Raw genomic sequence first — 22,712 nt, 5'->3', positions numbered from 1 at the left:
AAATCACAGCGATACGGCACACAAAAAACTTAATACATAACATTTCCCACATGTTTACTTTACATCAGCACAATTTTGGAACCAAAATTTTTTTTTGTTAGGAAGTTATAAGGGTTAAAAATTGACCAGTGATTTCTCATTTTTGCAACACCATTTTATTTTTAGGGACCACTTCACATTTGAAGCCACTTTGAGGGGTCTATATGATAGAAAATACCCAAAAGTGACACCATTCTAAAAACTGCACCCCTTAAGATGCTTAAAACCACATTCAAGAAGTTTATTAACCCTTTAGGTGCATCACAGGAATTTTTTGAATATTAAAAAAAAAAATGAACATTTAACTTTTTTTCACAAAAAAAATACTTCAGGTTCAATTTTCTTTATTTTACCAAGGGTAACAGGAGAAATTGGACTGCAAAAGTTATTGTGCAATTTGTCCTGAGTACGCTGATACCTGATATGTGGGGGGGAACCACTGTTTCGGCGCATGGCAGAGCTCAGAAGGGAAGGAGCGCCGTTTGACTTTTTCAATGCAAAATTGGCTGGAATTCAGATCGGACGCCATGTCGCGTTTGGAGAGCCCCTGATGTACCTAAACAGTGGAAACCCCCCAAGTGACCCCATTTTGGAAACTAGACCCCCCAAGGAACTTATCTAGATATGTGGTGAGAACTTTGAACCCACAAGGGCTTCACAGAAGTTTATAACGTATAGCCATACAATTAAAAAATCATATTTTTTCCACAAAAATGATCTTTTCACCCCCAATTTTTATTTTTCCAAGGGTAACAGGACCCTAAAAGTTATTGTACAATTTGTCCTGAGTACACTGATACCCCATATGTGGGTGTAAATCAGTGGCGGATTATAATGAGGTCAATTTGGGCAGTTGCCCCGGGCCCAGTGGGGTTAAGGGGCCCACAGCCCAGGCCAGTAAATTGCCCCATTATAATCCGCCACCGCGCAGGGCCGGATTATAGGCAGGGCAGGCGGGGCTTCAGCCCCGGGGCCCCCACCACAAGAGCTTCTAAGGGGGCCCCCACCACATTCCTGCTGGCTGCTGCAATGGCACTCCATCTTCTCCCCACCTAAAAGTGAGTGACCGTGGGGGCGGCATTATGTGCTCTGCTACCAGCAGCATCTACAAGTAGCCTGAACGCCGATGCTGCTGGTAGCGTGCAAAAGCTTGTGATGAGATCACAGGAGGTAAGGTGTCAGGGCCCCCGATCATGTGACCCCTGTCTCCTCCCCTCCTGTGACCTCATCACAGGTCCTGTGCGCACAGCACAGAGCACTGAGAGCAGCCATGTATGTGGAGTGTGGCTCTGCGGGTGGAGGTCGGTGCTGGAGGCCCCATTATTCTCTATGTGGAGTGCGGCTCTGCGGGTGGAGGTCGGTGCTGGAGGCTCCATTATTCTCTATGTGGAGTGCGGCTCTGCGGGTGGAGGTCGGTGCTGGAGGCTCCATTATTCTCTCTGTGGAGTGCGGCTCTGCGGGTGGAGGTCGGTGCTGGAGGCTCCATTATTCTCTGTGGAGTGCGGCTCTGCGGGTGGAGGTCGGTGCTGGAGGCTCCATTATTCTCTATGTGGAGTGCGGCTCTGCGGGTGGAGGTCGGTGCTGGAGGCTCCATTATTCTCTGTGGAGTGCGGCTCTGCAGGTGGAGGTCGGTGCCGGAGGCTCCATTATTCTCTATGTGGAGTGCGGCTCTGCGGGTGGAGGTCGGTGCTGGAGGCTCCATTATTCTCTGTGGAGTGCGGCTCTGCGGGTGGAGGTCGGTGCTGGAGGCTCCATTATTCTCTATGTGGAGTGCGGCTCTGCGGGTGGAGGTCAGTGCCGGAGGCTCCATTATTCTCTATGTGGAGTGCGGCTCTGTGGGTGGAGGTAGGTGCTGGAGGCTCCATTATTCTCTATGTGGAGTGCGGCTCTGCGGGTGGAGGTCGGTGCTGGAGGCTCCATTATTCTCTGTGGAGTGCGGCTCTGCGGGTGGAGGTCGGTGCTGGAGGCTCCATTATTCTCTATGTGGAGTGCGGCTCTGCGGGTGGAGGTCAGTGCCGGAGGCTCCATTATTCTCTATGTGGAGTGCGGCTCTGTGGGTGGAGGTAGGTGCTGGAGGCTCCATTATTCTCTGTGGAGTGTGGCTCTGCGGGTGGAGGTCGGTGCTGGAGGCCCCATTATTCTCTATGTGGAGTGCGGCTCTGCGGGTGGAGGTCGGTGCTGGAGGCTCCATTATTCTCTATGTGGAGTGCGGCTCTGCGGGTGGAGGTCGGTGCTGGAGGCTCCATTATTCTCTATGTGGAGTGTGGCTCTGCGGGTGGAGGTCGGTGCTGGAGGCTCCATTATTCTCTATGTGGAGTGTGGCTCTGCGGGTGGAGGTCGGTGCTGGAGGCTCCATTATTCTCTATGTGGAGTGCGGCTCTGCGGGTGGAGGTCGGTGCCGGAGGCTCCATTATTCTCTATGTGGAGTGCGGCTCTGCGGGTGGAGGTCGGTGCTGGAGGCTCCATTATTCTCTGTGGAGTGCGGCTCTGCGGGTGGAGGTCGGTGCTGGAGGCTCCATTATTCTCTATGTGGAGTGCGGCTCTGCGGGTGGAGGTCGGTGCTGGAGGCTCCATTATTCTCTATGTGGAGTGCGGCTCTGCGGGTGGAGGTCGGTGCTGGAGGCCCCATTATTCTCTATGTGGAGTGCGGCTCTGCGGGTGGAGGTCGGTGCTGGAGGCCCCATTATTCTCTATGTGGAGTGCGGCTCTGTGGGTGGAGGTCGGTGCTGGAGGCTCCATTATTCTCTATGTGGAGTGTGGCTCTGCGGGTGGAGGTCGGTGCTGGAGGCCCCATTATTCTCTATGTGGAGTGCGGCTCTGCGGGTGGAGGTCGGTGCCGGAGGCTCCATTATTCTCTATGTGGAGTGCGGCTCTGCGGGTGGAGGTAGGTGCCGGAGGCCCCATTATTCTCTATGTGGAGTGCGGCTCTGCGGGTGGAGGTAGGTGCCGGAGGCTCCATTATTCCCTATGTGGAGTGCGGCTCTGCGGGTGGAGGTCGGTGCTGGAGGCTCCATTATTCTCTATGTGGAGTGCGGCTCTGCGGGTGGAGGTCGGTGCTGGAGGCTCCATTATTCTCTATGTGGAGTGCGGCTCTGCGGGTGGAGGTCGGTGCTGGAGGCTCCATTATTCTCTATGTGGAGTGCGGCTCTGCGGGTGGAGGTCGGTGCTGGAGGCTCCATTATTCTCTATGTGGAGTGCGGCTCTGCGGGTGGAGGTCGGTGCTGGAGGCCCCATTATTCTCTATGTGGAGTGCGGCTCTGCGGGTGGAGGTAGGTGCTGGAGGATCCATTATTCTCTATGTGGAGTGCGGCTCTGCGGGTGGAGGTCGGTGCCGGAGGCTCCATTATTCTCTATGTGGAGTGCGGCTCTGCGGGTGGAGGTCGGTGCCGGAGGCTCCATTATTCTCTATGTGGAGTGCGGCTCTGCGGGTGGAGGTCGGTGCTGGAGGCTCCATTATTCTCTATGTGGAGTGCGGCTCTGCGGGTGGAGGTCGGTGCTGGAGGCTCCATTATTCTCTATGTGGAGTGCGGCTCTGCGGGTGGAGGTCGGTGCTGGAGGCCCCATTATTCTCTATGTGGAGTGCGGCTCTGAGGGTGGAGGTCGGTGCTGGAGGCTCCATTATTCTCTATGTGGAGTGCGGCTCTGCGGGTGGAGGTCGGTGCTGGAGGCTCCATTATTCTCTATGTGGAGTGCGGCTCTGCGGGTGGAGGTCGGTGCTGGAGGCTCCATTATTCTCTATGTGGAGTGCGGCTCTGCGGGTGGAGGTCGGTGCTGGAGGCTCCATTATTCTCTATGTGGAGTGCGGCTCTGCGGGTGGAGGTCGGTGCTGGAGGCTCCATTATTCTCTATGTGGAGTGCGGCTCTGCGGGTGGAGGTCGGTGCTGGAGGCCCCATTATTCTCTATGTGGAGTGCGGCTCTGAGGGTGGAGGTCGGTGCTGGAGGCTCCATTATTCTCTATGTGGAGTGCGGCTCTGCGGGTGGAGGTCGGTGCTGGAGGCTCCATTATTCTCTATGTGGAGTGCGGCTCTGCGGGTGGAGGTCGGTGCTGGAGGCTCCATTATTCTCTATGTGGAGTGCGGCTCTGCGGGTGGAGGTCGGTGCTGGAGGCTCCATTATTCTCTATGTGGAGTGCGGCTCTGCGGGTGGAGGTCGGTGCTGGAGGCTCCATTATTCTCTATGTGGAGTGCGGCTCTGCGGGTGGAGGTCGGTGCTGGAGGCTCCATTATTCTCTATGTGGAGTGCGGCTCTGCGGGTGGAGGTCGGTGCTGGAGGCTCCATTATTCTCTATGTGGAGTGTGGCTCTACGATTCGTGACCCCCGTCACGTGACGAGGGGGGCCCACAGAGTCTGAACTGCCCCGGGCCCTGGCTACCCTTAATCCACCCCTGGTGTAAATGACTATTTGGGCGCATAGCAGAGCTCGGAAGGGAAGCAGCGCCATTTGACGTTTTTGGCTAGATTTGAGATCAGACACCATGTCGCGATTGGAAAACCCCTGATGTACCAAAACAGTGGAAACCCCCCACAAATGACACCATTTTGGAATCTAGACCCCCCCAAGGAACTTATCTAGATGTGTGGTGAGAACTTTGAACCCCCAAGGGCTTCACAGAAGTTTATAACGTACAGCAGTACAATTAAAAAATCATATTTTTTCCACAAAAATGATCTTTTCACCCTCAATTCTTATTTTTCCAAAAGTAACAGGACCCTAAAAGATATTGTGCAATTTATCCTGAGTACGCTGATACCCCACATGTGGGTGTAAACCACTATTTGGGCGCATGGCAGAGCTCGGAAGGGAAGCAGCGCCATTTGACGTTTTTGGCTGGAATTGAGATCGGACACCATGTCGCGTTAGGAAAGCCCCTGATGTACCAAAACAGTAGAAACCCCCCACAAATGACACCATTTTGGAAACTAAACCCCCCAAGGAACTTATCTAGATGTGTGGTGAGCACTTTGAACCCCCCAGTGCTTCACTGAAGTTTATAACGTCCGGGCGTGAAAATAAAAAAATCGTATTTTTTCCACAAACATCATCTTTTAGTCCCCATTTTTTTATTTTCCCAAGGGTAACAGGAGAAATTGGACCCCAAAAGTTGTTGTCCAATATGTCCTGAGTACGCTGACACCCCATATGTGGGAGAAAACTACTGTATGGGGACACGTCGGGGCTCGGAAGGGAAGTAGTGACGTTTTGGAATGCAGACTTTGATGGAATGGTCTGTGGGTGTCATGTTGCCTTTGGAGAGCCCCTAATGTACCTAAACAGTGGAAACCCCCCACAAATGATCCCATTTTGGAAACTAGACCCCCTGAGGAACTTATCTAGATGTGTGGTGAGCACTTTGAACCCCCAAGGGCTTCACAGACGTTTATAATGCCCAGGCATGAAAATAAAAAAATCGTATTTTTTGCACAAACATGATCAATTAGTCCCCAATTTTTTTATTTTCCCAAGGGTAACAGGAGAAATTGGACCCCAAAAGTTGTTGTCCAATTTGTCCTGAGTACGCTGATACCTCATATGTGGGAGAAAACTACTGTATGGGCACACGTCGGGGCTCGGAAGGGAAGTAGTGACGTTTTGGAATGCAGACTTTGATGGATTGGTCTGTGGGTGTCATGTGCGTTTGGAGAGCCCCTGATGTACCTAAACTATTGAAACTCCCCACAAGTGACCCCATTTTGGAAACTAGACCCCCCACGGAGCTTATCTAGATGTGTGGAGAGCACTTTGAACCCCCAAGTGCTTCACAGAAGTTTATAACGCCTGGGCGTGAAAATAAAAAAAACATTTTTTTCCGCAAAATTATATTTTTGCCCCCAATTTTTTATTTTCCTAAGGGTAACAGGAGAAATTGGACCCCAAAAGTTGTTTTGCAATTTGTCCTGAGTAGACTGATACCCTGCATGTGGTGGTAAAACACTGGGCGCATGGCAGAGCTTGGAAGGGAAGGAGCACCATTTGACTTTTTCAATGCAGAATTGGCTGGAATTGAGATCAGACGCCATGTTACCTTTGGAGAGCACCTGATGTGCCCAAACAGTGGAAACCCCCCAATTATAACTCCAACCCTAACCTCAACACACCCCTAACCCTAGCCCTAACCCTAGCCCTAACCCTAACCCTAGCGGGAAAATGGAAATAAATACATTTTCTTTTAGTTTTATTATTTTTCCCTAACTAAGGGGGTGATAACGGGGGGTTTGATTTACTATTTATGGCGGTTTTTATGTTTGGCAGCTGTCGCACGCTAAAAGACGCTTTTTATTGTAAAAATAGTTTTTGCATCACCACATATTGTGAGCTATAATTTTTCCATATTTTGACCCACCAAGTCATGTCAGGTCTTATTTTTTGCGGGACGAGTTGACGTTTTTATTGGTACCATTTTCGGGCACGTGACATTTTTTGATCGCATTTTATTTCGATTTTTGGGACGCAGAATGAACAAAAACCAGCGTTTCATGAATTTCTTTTGGGGGGTGCGTTTACACCGTTCCGTGTGCGGTAAAATTGATAAAGCGTTTTTATTCTTCGGGTCAGTACGGTTACAGCGATACCTCATTTAGGTCGTTTTTTTATGTTTTGTCGGTTTTTTGCAATGAAAACAATTTTATATAAAAAATAATAATTTTTGGATCGCTTTATTCTGCGAGCTATAACTTTTTTATTTTTTTGTGGATGATGCTGTATGGCAGCTCGTTTTTTGCGGGACAAGATGATGTTTTCAGCGGTACCATGGATATTTATATGCGTCTTTTTGATCGCGCGTTATTGCACTTATTGTTTGGTGGTATGATCATAAATCATTATTTTTTGCTTCGTTTTTTATTTTTATTTTTTAAGGGGTTCGCTAAAGGTGTTAACTAATGGGACAGTTTTATAGGGCAGGACATTACGGACGCGGCGATACCAAGTATGTGTACTTTTATTGTTTTTGGGTTTTTTTATTTTGAAAAAATGGATTTATTGGGGAATATTTTTTTTTTTTTTTTACTAATTTATTTAGCGATTTTTTTTTTTTTTTTTTTTTCTTTATTACCTTGTCCCAGGTGGGACATCACTGTCCTGTGACAGATCGCTGATCTGTCACATCACAGATCACTGTGACAGATCAGCGATCTGTCACAGGCACTGCTGCAGACTTCCTCATGCCTGCGCTTTGCAGGCAGTGAGGAAGTCAGCTCCCTGCAGGCCCCCGTCGCCATCTTGGATCTGGGGGCCTGTAGGGAAAGAGCCCCCCGCAACAGCGCTGCACATTGCGCTGCCGTGGGGGGCTCAGGGAAGCACGGAGGGAGCCCCCTCCCTGCCGATGCTTCCCTTTAACCCCCTGTACACCGCGATCGCATTTGATCGCGGTGTGCAAGGGGTTAACGTGTCGGGGGCGGTCCGTGACCGCCCCTGGCACATTGTGCCGGGTGTCAGCTATGATAATTAGCTGACACCCGGCCGCGATCAGCGGCGCTCACCACGTAGGCGCCGCTGATCGCTGGGACGTAATATTCCGTCCATGGTAGTTAGGTCCAGGGTCACATGGACGGAATATTACGTCCTTTGTAGGTAAGGGGTTAAAGGGATCATTGGTATGGAAGTCAGGGCAAATCCACTCAGCGCTCTGATTCTCACCCCAGGCTTCTATTAAAGGGATCCCCAGTATGGAAGTTAGGACCGTTCCACTCAGCGCTCTGGTTCTGACCCCAGACTGACGGGATGATATGAGATATTAGGGGTAGTTGTCCGATGCCTCTTGCTGATGGGATGATGTGGGATATTAGGGGTAGTTGTCCAGTGGCTCTGATGGGATGATGTGGGATATTAGTGGTAGTTGTCCAGTGGCTCTGGCTGACGGGATGATGTGGGATATAAGGGTAGTAGTCCGGTGGCTTTTACGGGATGATGTGTGATATTAGGGGTAGTAGTCCGGTGGCTTTGACGGGATGATGTGTGATATTAGGGGTAGTAGTCCAATGGCTTTGACGGGATGATGTGGGATATTAGGGGTAGTAGTCCGGTGGCTCTGACTGACGGGACAATGTGGGATATTAGGGGTAGTAGTCCGGTAGCTTTGGCTGATGGGATGATGTGGGATATTATAGTGAATGTGGCTATGCGGAGTGGGCGGGGCTATACACTCAGCTTTATATATATATATATATATATATATATACATATATATAATCATTATAATTTGCTATAACTAACCGTAGTTAGTTACTATGCCCGGGCTCTTCAGCTAGTTTTTTATATAATTAATCTTTTTAAACATACTGTTAATATTACAGACCTCCAAGAGATACTAAAGGACAACATCAATATACAACTCTGTTTTTTGGTTGTGCTATGTAATGTGCAACTGCTAATACCCTTTGCCAATTTTGAACATATTGTTTCATGGTCTGCTTGTTTGTTTTTTTAATCTTTGCTTTCTCTTTTAGGACATATCACTAGAATATAATGATAACATAGAAGCAAATAAGACTTCTGGATATCCTGTCTCTTCACTGCTCCCCAGGTCTATAATGGACGTCTCTGAACGCGGCTGACATTCTTCTCTCCTGTTCTGTCGGCAACAGCAAGCAGGAGAAGAATGAATGAAAACCCGACGTGGGGTCCCCCTCTATTTGTGAACCAACCAGATGAAACTTACAGGTGGGGGCTGCAGCCCTCAGCTGTCAGCTTCATCAAGGTTGGTTCTCAAGAATAGAGGGGTCCCCACGCTGCTTTTTTAATTATTTAAATAAATAATAAAAAAACGGCATGGGGTCCCCCCTATTTTTGACAACCAACCTGACTAAAGCTGACAGTTGAGGGCTGATATTCTCAGACTGGTGAGGGGCCATTGATCTTGGCCCCCCCACAGCCTAAAAACAGCAGCCCCCAGCTGCCCAGAAAAGGTGCATCTGGGTCGCCCTCCTGTGGGCTGTGGGGTACTCGGTACCGGGCCGGTATCAGTGGGATGTGTCACAGCAGCGGTGACCCGGACCGTGGCCCTGGGCGCCCAAGTAATAGTAAGAATAAGTGAATGGTGGAATGTAGTTAGATGAATAGCTTGTGACGCCACCTGTGGTGTTCGGCAAGGGAGGTGTTAAGCCGACGCTGCATGCAGATCCGCTGGGACTGATGGTATGGTGCAGCAAAGATGGTGAGGCTCCCCACAGGTGGAGCTGCAGTCCCAGGGCAGTGTAGATGTAGCAATGGAGGGGAGGCACAGGCGGTGTAGAGGCTGGTACCCAGATGCAGCAGTGCGGGGTGTAGTGGTGCAGGAATAAGTGGAGGACACCAGGGCATGTAGTTCCAAAGCTTTACTCAAAGTCTGCAGTTCACACAGATGCCTGCCTCCGTGCTGTGTCCTCCAGGTCCTGGGCTCAGTCAACCTCCAGGCAAGATAGGATGCTCCCTTCCAACACTCCGCCAACATGTACCTTTCTGAAAGTCTCCTCTATAGCGCCTTTAAGTGAAGTACTCCTAGTACTGAGTTACACTGGAGTGCCTCCTGTCAGATGTTCCCAAGAACTCTACTTGTACGGCAGACGGCTGTAGCCGGCTTCGGGGACTCCTTACTCCTGAGTCCTGGCTCACTATCCAAGTTGCTGTTGTGCCCCCAAGTCTTAGATGGGACTAGTGCATTTACAGCCCACTACTCCACCGGTGTCTGTTGCAGAACCATTAGTGTCCATACAACCTCGGGGACCGGGCCCCGGCCTTGCGCTTAGAACTTCTAGGCAGGGTTCTTCCTCTAACCCACGTCCTCTGTGTTCCCTTTTACTCCTACGTTACGTACTTGTCCTTCTTTCTTATGGAAGCTCAGGCTTCAGTTCAATGTCTTCCTCCTTCTTTCCTTCCCCGTGCCAGCAGACCCAGGTCACTGAGATCTGCTGCAGCACCTCCTTCCTCCATCCCTCTCTTAGGGATCTTCTTTCCTCACTCCTCACTGAGTGACTCTCCTGACTCAACTGACCTGAAATCCTAAACCTACCTCTTTTATGTATTCTAAACTCCACCCGCCTCCCAGCATTTTTCGTGTTTCCAAGCAGGGAACCACCAAAGGTGCTCTGCTACTCTCTAAGCAAGGAGCCGCAATGTGGCTTTGCTGCACTACTTTGTGGTGAGGGGTGCAGGTGTTGGAGCATGGTTAGGAGTTCCCACCTTACCTGGATGGTGGGGCACCACACCTCAAGAGGAGGTGCAGTACCTCTGTTGCGACTGAAGCCTCATGGACGCCACACCTCTATTAGATGCGCCTATTCAGGAGCTTTACCTGGTTCTTCCCACCTGTCCTGTAGTGGTGGCAAATGGTGTAATAAGGAGTTAATGTCACCATTCTATTGTAAGGTGACATTAAGCCCGGATTAGTAATGGAGAGGTGTTAATAAGACACCTATCCATTACTAATCCTATAGTAAATAAAGGGTTAAATAAACACACACAATGAGAATAAAGTATTTTAATGAAAGAATACAACACACACATTGTTTAAATCTTTATTACACTGCTAATTCCTTTGCGACGCCATGGATCTCCTGTAAAAAGGGTGAAAATAATAAAGCAACAATATACATCACCTGTCCAGCGCTCAGTCACGTCCCATGGCGTAAATCCATCTTGGGGGTTAATACACTTACAGGCGGAGTGCTGCTAACACAGCCACTCCCGACTGTAAACAACTGGGGAATGAATGGAAGCAGAGCGCAGACTCAGTGATGAGCGGTGATGTCACCGCTAGTTACTGAGCATGCGCCGGCTACTTCCATTCATTCTACAGTCGTTTACAGCTGAGTTAAGCCCCCGTTACACTAAGCGATATCGCTAGCAATATCGCTGTAACGTCACTGGTTTTGTGACGCAGCAGCGATATTGCTACATGTGATACTTACCTCCGACCGGCTCCCCCGCTGCTCATCGCTGATCGTGCGAGAAGGTCCTGGATCATTTCTCGTCGGGCGCTTCCTGTGGTGCCGACGAGCAGCGTGTGGAGGCGGGCGGGAGGACGTCAGGATTGCCGCGTCTGACCGGTAAGTAGCGACCCCCGACCCCTGCGATGTCGCTGGTGAGATCTGCCTGTGTGGCAGCTCACTAGCGACCACTTAGCGATGCACCAGCGATCCATATCGTTGTCGGGATCGCTGGTGCATCGCTAAGTGTAACGGTACCCTTAGCAGCACTCCGGCTGTAAACTGATTAACCCTCGAGATGAATTTACGCCATGGGATGTGACTGAGCGCCGGACAGGTAATGTATATTGTTGCTTTATTATTTTCATCTTTTTTACAGGAGATCAATGGCGTAGCAAAGGAATTAGCAATGTAATAAAGATTTAAACAATGTGTGTGTTGTATTCTTTCATTAAAATACTTTATTCTTATTGTGTGTGTTTATTAACCCTTTATTTACTATAGGATTAGTAATGGATAGGTGTCTTATTAACACCTCTCCATTACTAATCTGGGCTTAATGTCACCTTACAATAGAAAGGTGACATTAACCCCTTATTACCCCACTTGCCACCACTACAGGGCAAGTGGGAAGAACCAGGTAAAGCTCCTGAATAGGCGCATCTAATAGATGGGCCTTTTCTGGGCAACTGGGGGCTGCTGTTTTTAGGCTGTGGGGGGGGCAAGATCAATGGCCCCTTACCAGCCTGAGAATATCAGCCGTCAGCTGTAGTCAGGTTGGTTGGCAAAAATAGGGGGGACCCCAGGCTGTTTTTTAAAATTATTTATTTAAATAATTAAAAAAACAGCGTGGGGATCCCTCTATTCTTTTGGAACCAACCTTGATGAAGCTGACAGCTGAGGGCTGGTTGGTTCACAAATACAGGGGGACCCCATGTCAGGTTTTCATTCAATCTCTCCTGCTTGCTGTTGCCGGCAGAGGAGGAGAGAAGAATGTCAGCCATGTTCAGCACCAGCCCCTGGGAACATAGCTTACAGTAGCCGCTTCTTCCCGGCTGCCGTCCATGAGCACAGAGGACAGTGCGAACTGTTCTCCGTGTGCACGTGTTGTGGGCCGTGAGTCAGTGTTAAAACGGACTTGTCTCCGTGTTTTGCACACGGACACACTGTCCATGAAAACACGCTGACATGTGCATAGACCCATTCATTTGAATGGATCTACGTGTTGTAAGGTAGCCCTTGTCTTTAAGGTTGGGGATACTCACTTTGCAGCCAAATAACCAGATCCGGCACGGGTTTTCCATAAAACAATAACAGTTCATGCGGTTTATTCAGGCATCATAAACCCAAAGCAATAGAAAGTTCATATCAAACAGCATAGCGTCCATGACAGAGCTCCACTGTGTTAACCCTGTAGTCACACAGGTTTATGCAATGTCCAATACGCAGGCTCTCTAGCCTCACAGTTATCTCACCCTGTCAGGGATACCTCATGGTTGCTTCACCACACTGCAGACGTCCATTCCCTCCTCTGGGAACTCTCAGACACGTGCAGCCCTTACACACAGGCACTTCAGGAAGGCAGACACATCTTCCAGCGAGACCTTCCAAACGGACCCACCGGGTCCAAGCATTCACTCATGTGACCTACCTGGCCACCTTATATGATCCGTAGCCACGCCCACCGGATCACATGGCTATGACCTCATCACAGGTCCTACAAGCACACTCACATAGTGTTTACTATAGGCGTTTTTAAACACACCCCTGGGTGGATTTGTAGGTAGTTGGTCCTGCCCGTTTCACCAGCTACCTGGAGGCTTCTCCCTAATATATTGGCATGAAAGATCAGCTCTGCTGATCAGCACATAATCAAGCCTTCATCCCAAGGCCACCCACCTTGGGATACATAACGATCCTTTAGCACCCTGCTCCTGTTACCACTCTGGACATGGCTATCCATCCATCCTGGGACACCCACACAGCGCCCACTAGTGGACACAGTGGTCACTACACCACATACCTCCCCCCTCTGTTCAAACTTGTGGGGTTGAACACACAACATTACCCCGGGATCTCGAGACCGGGCACTCATTACACCTTGCCCAATAGGTCGAGAGAACCGTCTCCCTCTGTCATACGGCCTCATCCCTATGTTAGGCCTCCCCACCCCCAGCGGTCAGAATATCGGCCTTGGTCTTTGGTCTTCCAGTCACAGTCTGTCTGCGTCATCAGACTCTGTTTAGTCTCCATCCTTTCTCTATCTGTTCCATTCCCTGACCGGCTCTCCCGATTGGTGCGGTCCTAAGTCTTAGTCGAGCCTACTGTCAGGCCTGAGTCTGACCCATTCAGTGTCTCACAGGAACTAAGGTCTCTCAGCCTCGAACGGCCTGTCGAACTGCCACTTGCTGACATTCTTCGGCGACCTGCCAAGTCACTCTTGGAGGAACCCTTCGGGTCTTTACATCTTGGGTTGAAGGTGGCCGCCACCTGGTGTTCCGTACCTCTTTATTGATCCGCCGATGGTCCAGCCTCAACTGCTCAAACTCTTGCAGGTACCCCACTCGATACTCCAAGAGCATCCGAAAGTTTCTCAGGCTTTCCATGGAGTCAACCACCATGATGGCAATCCTACCCTTTTCACTGGATACCTGGTCTTCATCATCAGGAGGGATCCTCACCCTCACCACATCAGAGATATTTACAGGGTCTTGTATTACCTTCCCGAATCTTCCAATGATTCTCCCAATCAGTCCTTTGGGTACCGGAATTACATCTTTCCGCAAACCTAGGCAATCCATAGCCTCCCTTGCTAACTCAAGGCGTTGCGCAGCTTTCATATTACACCGCCTAACCTGCTGTTTGACGTGGAGACATTGCAAATGCATCTCTTTCAGGACAGCTACCCGGTTTGCTGTATCTTCTCTGGCTGATATTATCACCAACTGCCAAGTCTCAGGTGCCCAGTGCACCTTACGCGCTTTGACGGCATCCTTAAAAGCCTCATGCACACCTTCCTCAGCACAGGCTTCTTGCATGTCCTCGGGTACCTCAATCACAGACTTGAAGGTCGTGGTCTTACTCTCTTCCTGGACAGAAGGCTCTGGCTTTACCATGGACACTTCCCTCACTACAGTTGTCTCGACCGAGTGACTGTCTTCTTCAGTTCTTAGCTCACAAACTTCATGAGATTATATCTCTTCACGACCCTTTGGCAAGATGGTTACTGGCAGTTCCGTCTTGTTATCACTCGTGCTCGGCCGCTGTAAATCTTTGTCCAACTTCTTCTCCCGCAGAAGACCTCTTACAGTTTCTTTGAGCTCCAAGACTTCTTTCTCAAGCTCCCCGACCCGGTGCTCGGCCATTTGTCTCAGGACTCTTTCTCGTTTGACATGTTCTTCCACTGTCTCTTTTATCAGCTGTATCTCATGATCCTGTTCCCTTTTGGCCATCACGTGTCGCACCACTACTTCTTTAATTATATTGTCAAAGGGTACCACTGGGTCAGTCCCGTCAGCCAAGTGAACCCTCCCATTACCGACTAACCGTGTTAATACTTCTGCCGTCTTATCAATCAAGTCACTATCAGTCATGTCATGAGACGTCAGGTCTGTCAGTTGGGCAGATGTACCCCTTCTTCCGGTCACTTCTACATCAGACCTGTCCACATTAGGAGGCGTCACCGTCTCAATGTCTGCTAGCCCAACAGTAGAAACGTCTCCATCCCCTTGCTGTAGAGGAACTCCCCTCTCCCACAAGCCAGAGAACAGTCTAGAGTCGCGGCCTATAACCACTGGACAGAACCGATTTGAGACTATCGCTACATCCTGTCCCTCGATGTCCCAACCTGTCTCAAAGACTACCCTGGCGACCGGGTAATTCTTAGTGTGCCCATGGTGGCAAGTAACCCCCACTTTTCTGCCGGGTATCTCAGGAGCAACCCGCACTAGAATCACCGGGCTCCCAGGGTCGACCAGACCAACTATATCTTCATTATCTATCTGGAGACCACATCCTCTTGGCATCGTGCCTGCTTGGTAGTTCACCAGGCAGATAGGACAGACATAGGACATTTACTCCTGACAACAGTTCATCTGTACCAGCCTTTTCACATTGGGATGCTCTGCCCCATTCCCCGGGACTCCACACCCTTTTGGGCGACTATCCCCTTTTGGGACTCCACCCCTTTTTGGGTTACCACCCCCATTTGGGTCATCACCTCCCTCTGAGACTCCATCCCTTCTTGGGTTACCACCCCAATTTGGGTCACCGCCCCCTTTTGGGATATCACCATGTCCTTTCTACAGGTCTCCTTAGACCACAGTTCACACCAAAACAGTTTATGTCTTTAACGATACCATACAAGTTATTGTTGGCACCACCACAGCTCCTGCTGTCACCGATCTCCGACACCTCCGGTGTTATGGTCGGTGGAACGCACCTAATAAAAATAATACCAGGTGCGTTCGCCGCCCGGGGTCCACCGTGCGGTAGATGACAAGACCGCTGCTGGACAATGGCAGATACTCCAATTAGTGAAGTAGTGCGCTCGGGTTAACGTCACCAGAGCAGCTAAGGCCGGCTCTGTTCACGCACAGAAAACCTTTTAACAAATAAATACAGAAACGCTGGCCTTGTTAAACGCACGGGTTTTCCATAAAACAATAACAGTCCATGCTGTTTATCCAGGCATCATTAACCCAAAGCAATAGAAAGTTCATATCAAACAGCATAGCATCCATGACAGAGCTCCACTCTGTTAACCCTGTAGTCACACAGGTTTATGCAATGTCCAATACGCAGGCTCTCTAGCCTCACAGTTATCTCACCCCATCAGGGTTACCTCATGGTTGCTTCACAACACTGCAGATGTCCATTCCCTCCTCTGGGAACTCTCAGACATGTGCAGCCCTTACACGCAGGCACTTCAGGAAGGCAGACACATCTTCCAGGGAGACCTTCCAAACGGACCAACCGGGTCCAAGCATCCACTCATGTGACCTACCCTGGCCACCTTATATGGTCTGTAGCCACGCCCACCAGATCACATGGCTATGACCACATCACAGGTCCTACAAGCACACTCACATAGTCTTTACTATAGGCATTTTTAAACACACATCCCTGGGTGGATTTGTAGGTAGCTGGTCCTGCCCGTCTCACCAGCTACCTGGATGCTTCTCCCTAATACATTGGCACGAAAGATCAGCTCTGCTGATCAGCACATAATCAAGCCTTTATCCCAAGGCCACTCACCTTGGGATACATAACGATCCTTTAGCACCCTGCTCCTGTTACCACTCTGGACATGGCTATCTGTCCGTCCTGGGAAACCCCCACAGCGCCCCCCCGAGTTCAGTGCATCATAATATTAGAACATTTTCATGTCCTAAAGTTAACTCCTTAAATAAATCACATAAATATATATTTTTACCTTTTAAATATATATATATAAAATTTGTTTTTCCTTTTTCTTCTTTGTGTCTTCTTCAGTTAGAAATAAATACAAAACGAAAGTACAAGTTTATACTACCAACCTGTAAAGAATCCTTTTTTATTTCTTTTTTTTTCCCCCTGATGAACTTTGACACATCAGGTGTCCATCATGGGTCTATTTGGCTCCAAGATTTTAACTTTTATCACCATAAATGTAACTGCATCGTGGTGTGAGCTTGGCTTTTCTTGTCCTGATGAAGAAGTCTGTAGTACTTCAAAATGCGTAGACTAAATAAAGTATGTACTTTCTGTCTGGATTTGAATTTATTATATGGGATGCCAGCAGTGCAGATTATCCACAAACCCTCTTTGTCTGTGTTTTCGCAGTTTGAAGACCCGTTGCACTTGCAGCAGCTGGATGTTTAAGTGATTGAAATGTTGTGTATACACTAGAGTTGAGCGAAACGGGTCGAAAAAATTCAAAAGTCGCCGACTTTTGGCAAAGTCGGGTTTCATGAAACGAAACCCGACCCTAGGATGAGGTCGGCCACGAGGTCGGCGACTTACGCGCCAAAGTCGCGTTTCAAAAGTTTGTTTTGCGCTCTTTTTCAGCCAACCAGGATCCACGGACACTGTGGGCAACGTGATGACCTAGGCACGGGTCACCACCATCTTTCAGAAGGGCATGCAAGTGATTGGCTTGCTTTGGTGGGCGTCACAGGGGGTATAAAAGGGCGTGCACGCCGACCACCATCTTACTTCTGCCGATCTTAGTATAGGGAGAGGTTGCTGCTGATTCTGTAGGGAGAGCGTTAGGCAGGGAAGAAGACAAAAAAACTGCTTCTGCTGCTAGCGATTTGGCCTGCACAACACACAAGTCACTGTGTGTGCAGTGCAAGGGGAGGCTATATTGTGGTGTATCAGTGGTGTTGGTTGTTGGGCTGCCTTTTAAGGCTTCCTGACACGCTGGCATTGCTGTTTACCCACTGCTCCGCAAACTGCTTTTTTAAAAGCAATCCAATCTCCCATATCCTCTAGTCACTTTTGTCACAGCTGTGCCATCGAGCCTGTCACATAGCGCTCAGATATCAGTGGGCCTCACACAATCCACAAGTGTCCAGTGTCCAAAAGTGTGCGCAGAGATTCAAAATCTCCATTATCCTCTCGTCACTTTGGTCACAGGCAGCTGTGCCATCGAGCGTGTCACATAGCGCTCAGATATCAGTGGGCCTCACACAATCCACAAGTGTCCAGTGTCCAAAAGTGTGCGCAGAGATTCAAAATCTCCATTATCCTCTAGTCACTTTGGTCACAGGCAGCTGTGCCATCGAGCGTGTCACATAGCGCTCAGATATCAGTGGGCCTCACACAATCCACAAGTGTCCAGTGTCCAAAAGTGTGCGCAGAGATTCAAAATCTCCATTATCCTCTCGTCACTTTGGTCACAGGCAGCTGTGCCATCGAGCCTGTCACATAGCGCTCAGATATCAGTGGGCCTCACACAATCCACAAGTGTCCTGTGTCCAAAAGTGTGCGCAGAGATTCAAAATCTCCATTATCCTCTCGTCACTTTGGTCACAGGCAGCTGTGCCATCGAGCGTGTCACATAGCGCTCAGATATCAGTGGGCCTCACACAATCCACAAGTGTCCAGTGTCCAAAAGTGTGCGCAGAGATTCAAAATCTCCATTATCCTCTCGTCACTTTGGTCACAGCTGTTGCATCGAGCCTGTCACATAGCGCTCAGATATCAGTGGGCCTCACACAATCCACAAGTGTCCAGTGTCCAAAAGTGTGCGCAGAGATTCAAAATCTCCATTATCCTCTCGTCACTTTGGTCACAGGCAGCTGTGCCATCGAGCCTGTCACATAGCGCTCAGATATCAGTGGGCCTCACACAATCCACAAGTGTCCAGTGTCCAAAAGTGTGCGCAGAGATTCAAAATCTCCATTATCCTCTCGTCACTTTGGTCACAGGCAGCTGTGCCATCGAGCGTGTCACATAGCGCTCAGATATCAGTGGGCCTCACACAATCCACAAGTGTCCAGTGTCCAAAAGTGTGCGCAGAGATTCAAAATCTCCATTATCCTCTCGTCACTTTGGTCACAGGCAGCTGTGCCATCGAGCGTGTCACATAGCGCTCAGATATCAGTGGGCCTCACACAATCCACAAGTGTCCAGTGTCCAAAAGTGTGCGCAGAGATTCAAAATCTCCATTATCCTCTCGTCACTTTGGTCACAGGCAGCTGTGCCATCGAGCATGTCACATAGCGCTCAGATATCAGTGGGCCTCACACAATCCACAAGTGTCCAAAAGTGTGCGCAGAGATTCAAAATCTCCATTATCCTCTCGTCACTTTGGTCACAGGCAGCTGTGCCATCGAGCGTGTCACATAGCGCTCAGATATCAGTGGGCCTCACACAATCCACAAGTGTCCAGTGTCCAAAAGTGTGCGCAGAGATTCAAAATCTCCATTATCCTCTCGTCACTTTGGTCACAGGCAGCTGTGCCATCGAGCGTGTCACATAGCGCTCAGATATCAGTGGGCCTCACACAATCCACAAGTGTCCAGTGTCCAAAAGTGTGCGCAGAGATTCAAAATCTCCATTATCCTCTCGTCACTTTGGTCACAGGCAGCTGTGCCATCGAGCCTGTCACATAGCGCTCAGATATCAGTGGGCCTCACACAATCCACAAGTGTCCAGTGTCCAAAAGTGTGCGCAGAGATTCAAAATCTCCATTATCCTCTCGTCACTTTGGTCACAGGCAGCTGTGCCATCGAGCCTGTCACATAGCGCTCAGATATCAGTGGGCCTCACACAATCCAAAAGTGTCCACTGTCCACAAGTGTGTGCAGAAATTCTAAATCTCCCCTGTCCTATATACACCATGTACCTTGTTTTACATTACTATATTGTCTACATTTCTACCAAAAATGAGGAAGGCTGGTGGAAAAGGCCGTGGAATTGGGCGGGGGTTGGCAGCTGGTAATGATGGTGTTGGTGGTGGATCTGATGGTAGTGGCAAGAGCAAAATAGGACCGAATGCAGGAGGTGCTGACCCTGCGTCATCGTCTGTCTACATAAGGCCTCGAACGCTTAGTTTTCTAGGAGTTGGCAAACCGCTTTTAAAGCCAGAGCATCAGGAAAAAGTTTTGTCTTACATTGCTGACTCAGCCTCCAGCTCTATCGCCTCCTCTTCTTCAGTTGTAAAAAGTAAAAGCACTGAGTCGTCATTGGAGGCTCATGTTCATGAACCACACCTTTCCTTGTGTCCTTCACCCCAACCAAGATTGAAGGATGACGCAGGCCATACTACTGATTACTCCATGGAGCTGTTTTCACATACCATGCCTGGATTATCAAGTGAAATGGTGAATTACCCAGGCCAAGATGAATCTGACATGGAGTGCACTGATGCACAGCCGCTGATGGATGATTCTGCTGGTACATTCACTCAGAGCACTAGATTGTCCTCGCAGTGTACAGAGCCAGATTTTGACCCTGATGAGACTCAGGTGCCCCTTCCCGCACACTATACCACCATACACGGTGACACAGAGAAAGGTGCACATGACATAGAAGAGGAGGTGATGGATGACCCAGTTGTTGACCCAGATTGGCATCCATTGGGGGAAGAGGGTGCTGCTTCCAATAGCTCAGATGAGGAGCATCCACAGCAGACATCGACATCGCAACAGCTGTTATCTGGCAGGCCCGGAGAACTCCAAAGACAGGTTCCAAACATCAAAAGAGATGCTGGACAGCTTGTCCAGAGGGTCAAAAGATCACAGCGTGCTAGGCCGCAAAATGTCTGCCAAAGTAGGAAGAGTGCAGTGTGGCACTTTTTTGAACAAAATCCTCATGATCAGGCCAAGGTTATCTGTAAGAAGTGCGCAAAGACCTTTAGCCGAGGGAAAAATCTGAAAAATTTGAATACCAGTTGCATGCTTAGACATTTAACCAGCATGCACTTGCAAGCGTGGACACAACACCAAACCTCAAGTGCCACATGTGCAACTGATCACAACGAAGGTAGTCAGCAACGCTACATTGTTTCCCCCACTGTAAGCCCACCGGTTAGCACAGCAGCAAATGTTGAGGTGTCGTTGCAAGACCACAGCAGTCAGGGAATCCCACTGTTATATCAACGAAAGACTGATTCTAGGCCATCAAAAAGAACACCAACTCCATCACCATCATCAACCCTCTCTCAGTCCGCCCTGTCCACCGCTACTTCCACCATATGCAGCTCTCAAGTCCAGCTCACCCTCCCAGACACTATGAGTAGGTCAAGAAAGTACTCAGTCTCTCATCCGCATACACTGGGTTTGAACGCCCACATTGCCAAACTAATCTCGTTTGAGATGATGCCCTTTCGGTTGGTGGAAAGCACAGCTTTCCGCGAACTCATGGCCTATGCAGTACCACGCTATGACCTACCCAGTCGCCACTTCTCTCGCAAAGCCATCCCAGCCCTCCACCATCATGTGAAAGACCGCATTGTCCATGCACTCAAGCAGTCAGTGAGCGGAAAGGTGCACCTCACAACTGATGCATGGTCCAGTCGGCATGGCCAGGGCCGTTACGTGTCCATCACTGCGCACTGGGTTAATGTGGTGGATGCAGGGTCCACAGGGGACAGCGGTGGTGGGACAGTGCTGCCTAGCCCACGGTATAGGAAACAGTTGGCTGTAGGCGTTCGACCCTCCTCCTCCTCCTCCTCCTCCTCCTCCAGAAGCGAAAGCTCATCCACAGAGCGCAGTCGTACGAGCACTCCATCTGCAGCTGCCACTGTTGCACACGATGTGTCCCCCTATCGAGCAGCTAGTGGAAAGCGTCAGCAGGCTGTGTTGCAGATGATGTGTTTGGGCGACAGACACACCGCCGAGGTGCTGGCCGAGTACTTGAAGCGACAAACTGAGTCATGGCTGGGCAGTGTACATCTTGAGGCAGGCAAGGTAGTTAGTGATAACGGCCGTAATTTTGTGGCAGCCATAGCCCTTTCAAAACTCAGCCACATACCTTGCTTGGCTCACACCTTGAACCTGGTGGTGCAGTGCTTCCTCAAAAATTATCCGGAGTTAACAGCCCTGCTCCAGAAGGTGCGAAGACTGTGCGCGCACATCCGCCGGTCACCTGTACACTCCGTTCGTATGCAGAAGCTGCAGCGATTGCTCCACCTTCCCTACCACCGCCTCATTATCGACATTGCAACAAGGTGGAACTCCACCCTGCACATGGTGGAGCGGCTGTGCGAGCAGAGGCAGGCCATAATGCATTTGTGGGAGGATACACGGCCAGGCACTTTGAGAGCAGACATGGAGTTGACAGGCGTGCAGTGGTCGAAGCTGAAAGACCTTTGTAAAGTCCTTCAGTGTTTTGAGGAATGCACACGGCTGGTAAGCGCAGACGACGCCATCCTAAGCATGAGCATCCCACTTATGCGTCTGCTCATGCAAACTTTGACGCACCTTAAGGAGCAGGCGTCTGCAGCCAATGTTGATGAGGAGGAAGAGGAGGAGGGAATCCTTGATGACATTCAGCCATTGTCTGCTCAGGGACCTCTCCTGGACGAGGTGGAGGAAGAAGAGGAGGAGGAGGAGGAGGATGATGGGGATGATTACTTAGGGGAGGAGGATGCATCTCGTGGGGCAAGTGAAAATGTTGGCGTGGCAAGGTCTGGTACAGGGTTTGTGCGTGACTGGAGGGATGTGGATTTGCCAGAAAGTGCTCCTCCACCCAGCACTCGCAGTGCATCATTGACACCGGGAACATTGGCCCACATGTCAGATTATGCCTTGCGGATCCTAAAAAGGGACCCCCGCATTGCCAAAATGATGAACGATGATGACTACTGGTTGGCCAGCATCCTGGATCCACGCTATAAAGGCAAATTACAAAACATCATGCCACAGGAGAACCTTGACCTAATATTGGCTAATAAACAAGCAACTCTGGTAAATCGGTTGCTTGAGGCATTCCCAGCACACAGCAGCGGTGATGGTTCTCACACGAGCCGTACGGGCCGGGGCAGCTTGGCAGAGGTGTTCGTGGTGCACACAGCAGAAGTGGCGTTGGAGACAGGGGTTTCATGACAATGTTGTGGACTGATTTTTCAAATACCGCTCACACAACTGGTAATACTGCATCGATGGAAAGTGACAGGAGACAGCATTTGTCAACTATGGTTACAAACTACTTTTCCTCCCATATCGATGTTCTCCCACACAGGTCATTCCCCTTTGACTATTGGGCCGCTAAACTGGACACCTGGCCTGAATTGGCCCAATATGCCTTACAGGAGCTCGCTTGCCCAGCTGCAAGTGTGCTA

Source organism: Dendrobates tinctorius, unplaced genomic scaffold (genome assembly GCF_039654945.1).
Source record: "Dendrobates tinctorius isolate UK_male_01 unplaced genomic scaffold, ASM3965494v1 ptg000126l, whole genome shotgun sequence".
Classification (NCBI taxonomy): Eukaryota; Metazoa; Chordata; class Amphibia; order Anura; family Dendrobatidae; genus Dendrobates; species Dendrobates tinctorius.
This window is presented reverse-complemented; position numbering follows the sequence as displayed.